Raw genomic sequence first — 6,240 nt, 5'->3', positions numbered from 1 at the left:
CTTACAAGCAATACAAAGTTCCATAAAGACATGTTTGGAATACACAGGGTACAGATATCAATTAAGGATGATTTCCTGCTTTTTGTTTAAACAGGCGAAAGACAACTTTCTTCAGAAGTTAGTTTAATCATATAATCAAATTGTAGTATAAATATTCATTTATGCCATATGAAAGAATGATATATACTAATAAATATGAGAATTTTGTAGCCAACAAGATTTGTTGGCCTTGCAGGCTGAAGTTCTGGCTGGAGACATGTATGTGTTCTAGTCAGTTTCGGAGGGTTTGGCATTGTACATTAGTGATCTGTTTTATCCTTTTGAATTCTTCCTGTCTGTAGTTGAGATCTTCCCCTGACAAATCTTACTTTCAATCATTTGGATGGAAGATATAGCTTTTCTTTTCCTGTTGGAACAAATGGAAAATCTCCTCCCCAACACAACATATCTTTCTTCCATTTTGTAATTAAGACTTCTATAGCATGATCTACTTCAGCAGTTCTTACTAAAATTCAGTATATCTTAGCAATTGTGCAATTTGTCTCATTGACTATTAAACATTTCAAGTCAACAATGTACATTTAAAGACATCTTTGGGATATATCAGATTCCCCTTCTGTTCTATGAGCATTTCCTCCAAAGTCCTATAAGGTCTTTTTATATTGACCTACAGGACTGTAAGCTATATCTGGAATAGGCTTCATGCCACAATGTCCATAAAATTGTTGTATTTTAATGGACATATATATCTGAGCATCATCAGTTTTATTCTGTAAAGGCATTTCCAAGACAGCTACCCTCTCTAATAAACGTGCAATCTCAGAATCAACCCCCTCAGAACACAAGGTAGAAATCCATTGGAACTCCAAACATGTATCAGTTATATAGTGTATCAACATGTGTACATATTTCAATTCTCTAAACTCTATGAAATGATACACATAATCCGTTGTGTGTCATTGTTTTAAGTTAGCATAATAAGGAAAACTTGGAATTTTAGCTCAATATATTGTATCTCTATGGGCTACCATTTGATTTTCTCAAGCTCCTGTGCAACCTTTCTGTCTAGAACTACATTTGCTAATGTTATTGTAAGTTTCACACTGGATCACTCTGAGGGTTTTCTATTTTGATTTAAAGATTCTTTCAGATTCTTTCAACATCTGTTTTATGGTATCTAATCTAGCATCTAATTTTTCAGTCTCTTCTTTCTCCAAGTTTGTCTTATTCTGATCTCTCCCAAAGAGGACGTACAAAATTGTAGTCATTGAAAAACAGCCATTTGTATGTAAAACAAAGCATGATGGATCGTGTGAAATCTAAATGCAGGTGCCCCTGTGCTTCCTTCCATCCCAGAGTAAACATTTTTCCATTTTAATTTCAAAACTTCTCCCTAAGGACTTTACTTTCTTATATTTAAATAAAATATTTCTCTCTATTATTTTTTTTTTATACTTACTTTCCCTTCTCTTTTATTTGAATACCATATCCCGCTAGACTCTTGGGACTTTTTAGTTTTTACCTTGTACTGTGTTAGCCCCACCCCAGCTTTGCCTTTTGCTATCCCTGGCCAGAGTTCCCTGACCTGGCATGTTCCTTTGTGTTTTCAGACCTTCATCCACTATTAGTCTCTGGCTCTGTCACGCTTGATTGGGCTAGTGCCTCTCAACAGACAAAGAACAGAGGATTCAGTAGGCTCAGATTTGGCTTCTGTTTTTTTTTTTCCTCATGGGACTCAGAATTATATGTGATTTCTGCCAAGCAGAGTGCTGGCTTTCCAGAGCAGCATGTAGCTCTTGGGAGAACTACAGCCTGTGCCCCTGTCAGCAGCCACAGAAGTACAAAGCCTTCCTGGGAGCTGAAGTCCAGCTGGTCTGAAGCAACCTTCGCTTCAAAGCACTGCCCTAATCCCTCCTAGCAGCAGTGCTTTCAGGAGTGTTGTGTCTTTACCTGTATACCTGTAATCTAAACTTCGGTTCTAAGTAAGTCTTTGTCCAACATGTAGTACAATCAAATAGTTTAATAATACTTAAGATTCAGACTATGGTTATTTTATTGGCTTTGTCAAATACTTGGGGAGGGAGTATTAATTCTTAATCTACTTTTCTAACTTCTGGCTTGGCTACCTCCCCAGCAGTGTACCCCAAGTAGTTGCTGTTTCTCCTGACCAAGGGCTCATGGAACATCTCCTCTCATGGTGCCTTTTCCTCTTTCCTCATGTTTTCTCCCCTCTTTCTCTTGCTTTTCTACTGCCAACCAGATAACTCAAAACCCACCAACCCTAATCTCTCCAGTAATTGGCTATAGCAAATTTTATTTAACCAATAGTTTTAAATTAAGGAATAAGTTTTGCACAACAAAAGCTTATAAACATGATAATTCACCCATAGGCTTTTGAGCACAGAATTTAGCATTATACTACAAACAGCAGACCCATCGTCAACAGTGTTTGAGTTTAGAAGCCCTCCTGTGAGTATTTGTCTGTAGGTCTGTCTGTCTGTCTTCTTCAATGCTGTAGGATGATCTGTGTATGTGTTTATGTCAGCTTATGTTGTCTGTATGTGCTAGAGTTCGTCTCTGTGCTTGCAGAGTTGGCAGACGCTTGCCCAGTGACCTTTACTCAGAATAAATAACCTATGCTTAGTTATACAATTTTCAAGGTCTGACTATTTGTTACTCTGAAAGACTTTGGACTCAAAAGTAAAAGCTCTTACTGAATCATCCTATGCCTCTTGGCAATCTACTCTTGGCATTTTTCTTTGGCTTCCCTCATTCTCTTGGCCAAAAAGCTAGCACAATTATAGCCTCTTCCTTGTTTTTCTAAGCACATTGTTTCTTCAGAGCAATATGATGGTATTTATGCTACAGTACTCCAAGATACACTATTAACTGTAAGCCCGGGAATATCCGTAAGGGAGAAGCTATCCCACCCCCAATTGGTGCAGCACACACACAAATACAAAGTTTTCAGCACAAAAGAGATGTATCACCCTGAAGGGCAAGGGGAGGAGAGCACCTGCCTCTGGAACAGGCAGGTGGTAAAAGGCAGGTAAAAGGCAGGTAAAAGGCAGGCCATTAACTAGCAGCAACAGCACCAAATGCAAAGGGACAAGAGAAGCAGCAAACAGGCATTTGGTTTGGTTTTGGTTTTGTTTGTTTTGGTTTGTCAGTACTAGGCTTTTAAACGAGAAAATGTGTGAGTCTGTGCTAGGATAAACTTGTAAATCCTGATTGGACATGTTAGACGAGTAATGTGTTTTGATTGTTGGACCTCAGTGTTTTGCTCGGGAATGAGTCAATAGCCAAATAAGTGAAAAGGCCTTTGGGGGGCTAGCTATAAAAATGTCATACAAGGGTTTTTAGCAAATGAGAGGAAAAGGGAGTGAAAGGCAAAATCTGTTGACACCATGCTTGCTGTGCTCAGTCTGTTAGAGAGCCCTTTCCTTCCCACCTTTTCATTTTATTATTGGCTCTCTGGGTGTGTGGGTAAGTGGGCATCATTCCCACTGGCTACTCCATGCTGACATCAGGGCAATTTTTTTTAAGGACCCAAAGGAAGCTGAAATGTTGGTCAAAAATATGAAGAGTTGGCTGTTTTGTTTGATGTTCATGCTCTGTGGGACATTTGTGCCTATGGAAATGCACATAGCATTGGCGGGAAGTGCAGGGAGTGTAGGAGCAATTTGTAAGGCTGGATGGACCATTGTGGCTTAGTTACTTTGGGGCTGTCTAGGATGCAGATTCTGAGGGACTATCCGGGGCTGATGAGTTGCTGGAGCAATTTGTACTCAATTTGAAATTTGTTGGGACTACGGTAAGAAGGTAAAATTAAGAAGCTAAGGGGGGAAAAAAAAAACAAACCTTGGGTATACATTTGAAACTTCTCATGGTCCTGGTATTTGGAAGAGGAGAGTCCCAAGACCAGAAAAAGGAAGACAGATCCCAGGAAAAGTGGGGGGAGATTCCACTCTCAGGAATAGACAGGTGGGGAAATTTAGGCTCTTGGTTGGCAGGAGTATTTATTTGGAGATCATTTGACCTGTGACAGGTAAACTCAAGTTGAATTTTCTAAGGTTATAAGAATTTTTTAGGGCACTCCTAGGCCATCCAGGCTTGGTATGTGTGGTGTCGTGGCGTGTACCTTCCACGGTGTGCCTGGACGCCGATGCCCAGACTGCACGACCACGTTGGGAGCTACCCAAGCGCGGGTGCTGCGAGGCCATACAGCCTCCTGCGAGGCATGATTGCGGCGGCCCTTTGTCCACAGGGCTCCCCGGAGTCCCCGAACCCGAGCCCCGGGGCCAGCGAGTGGAAACCACAGGATGCAGCTTGTGGCTGGGCAGCTGGCACCATGACTTGGTGCAATGGAGCCTAGTGCTCTTCTCATTTGGCGTGGTCCTGGCCCTGGTGCTCAACCTACTGCAGATCCAGAGGAATGTTACGCTCTTCCCCAATGAGGTGATTGCCACCATCTTCTCCTCCACCTGGTGGCTGCCCCATGCTGTGGCACGGGCAGCCGCTGTTGTTGGTTTACTGTATCCCTGTACTGACAGTCACCTGGGAGAACTACACAAGTTCAAGAGAGAGTGGGCCAGCGTCATGCATTGTATTGCTCTGTTCTTTGGCACCAACCACGACAGTGCCAAATTAGATTTTGCCAATAATGTCCAGCTGTCCTTGACTTTAGCAGCCTTCTCTTTGGGTTTGTGGTAGACATTTGATCGTTCCTGAAGCGGCCTTGGGCTTGGGATTACCATCTCCTTCCTAGCTACGCTGATCACTCAATTTCTTGTGTATAATGGTGTCTACCAGTCCACGTCCCCCGATTCTTGGCTCCCCTGTATATTTTTCTCAGGAGGTGTCACAGTGAGAAACATAGGATGACAGTTATGGGTGCTCTGGAAAAGCCTCACAGTAACTGAGCTTCAGCACATGGTTCAGAGTGGAAGCAGGATGCGGAGACACTGGTCCTGGGTGTGATGAAGATGATCTTTTTCTCAATGTTCCATTTAGACTGGGCTGACGATAAATGACTCCTAAAGACGTGTTCACTTAGTCTAGACTAGCAAATGGAGGCAAGGACTAGTTACTTAAAAGTCTTACCTTGCTCCCCCACCCTCACACCTGTCTTCATTGGAACATTCCATCCCAGGATGTATGTGAGAGTCGGGTAAGGGGGGGGGGCAGTTTCCCGAGTATTAGAATTCACTCATCATTCAAAGCAAATGCCAGATTTCAAAGCCTTGAATCAAAACGAATTACCAACTAGCGGTTTTGCGTCAGTGCCCAAAGGAGGGAGGTTGATGGTGCTTAACAGAGATGACGTGTGTGTAGTAAGAATATTTATCCAGAATTAAAATATAGGGCTCTGTAAAGAGGCGTTAAGGGCGGCAGTGAGCTGGAGGAAGATCATCTATCTCCCAGTAGGACCTAGTGCAGCCATCTCTCCAGGTCACGCTCAGGCTGCCCTGGAGGAAGATCATCTCTCCCCCAGTGGGACCTAGTACAGCCATCTCTCCAGGTCACACTCAGGCTGCTGCTCACATGTGGCTTTCATCAGTGTAAGAACGCTGCTTTTGAGTGCCAGGAGGTTTGCAGACAATCTTACCCAAAGGCAAGGGCAGCAGGATTCTGCACTGTGATGCTGGCCTTCTCACCTCAATTTAAGTGAGGTTTTATCCAAGATCTGGACTATCTAAGAGTGAGGAGCTGTCTGCTGTTTCAGTCATAATAAGCCGAAATTGTGTCTCTGTCACTCCAGGGTGGAGAGGACTTTTCTACAGCCCTGTGGAGCTTGCAATCTGTGATTGCCTTGTAACAGGTTGAATGAGCACGTCACTGCATTAATTATGCAGTGTCCTATGTGCGTTGGACAGCATAGAACACAACACTGTGTTCTAGTGGTAAGGATCGGGTCTTCAACTTCAAGTGCAGTGTGTATGAAAACCATTCTGAGCCTGTATTCTCGTAAATATTTATTTTGTAATTTTTGTTACTGTGTGAGCTGTTCCGGAGAAGGGTTCTCGGGTCATTTCAGAGGTGCGTGGAGGCACAATCAGCAATACAGTGTCAGCCTCGACGTCCCTCAGTCACACCCTCCGCTGAGCACTAGTCCTCTGACATACTCCAGCTGTGTGAGTTCATTGATTTTTTTACTTACAAATTTACCATTTTTGTATTCCAAAATGTGTTTGTTTTAAATTATATGAAACTGACTTGCTGACACAGTCGTTCGTCCCC

The 6,240-nt window shown here is 42.8% G+C and overlaps 1 pseudogene; it reads left to right on the top strand.

Annotated features, from left to right (window-relative positions):
* The first annotated feature begins 4,165 nt into the window (after window positions 1–4,165).
* LOC110315054 lies at window positions 4,166–5,360 on the top strand (annotated as a pseudogene).
* The last annotated feature ends 880 nt before the right edge of the window (window positions 5,361–6,240 follow it).

This window comes from Mus pahari, unplaced genomic scaffold, assembly GCF_900095145.1.
Source record: "Mus pahari unplaced genomic scaffold, PAHARI_EIJ_v1.1 scaffold_10943_1, whole genome shotgun sequence".
Lineage (NCBI taxonomy): Eukaryota > Metazoa > Chordata > Mammalia > Rodentia > Muridae > Mus > Mus pahari.
This window is presented reverse-complemented; position numbering and strand designations above follow the sequence as displayed.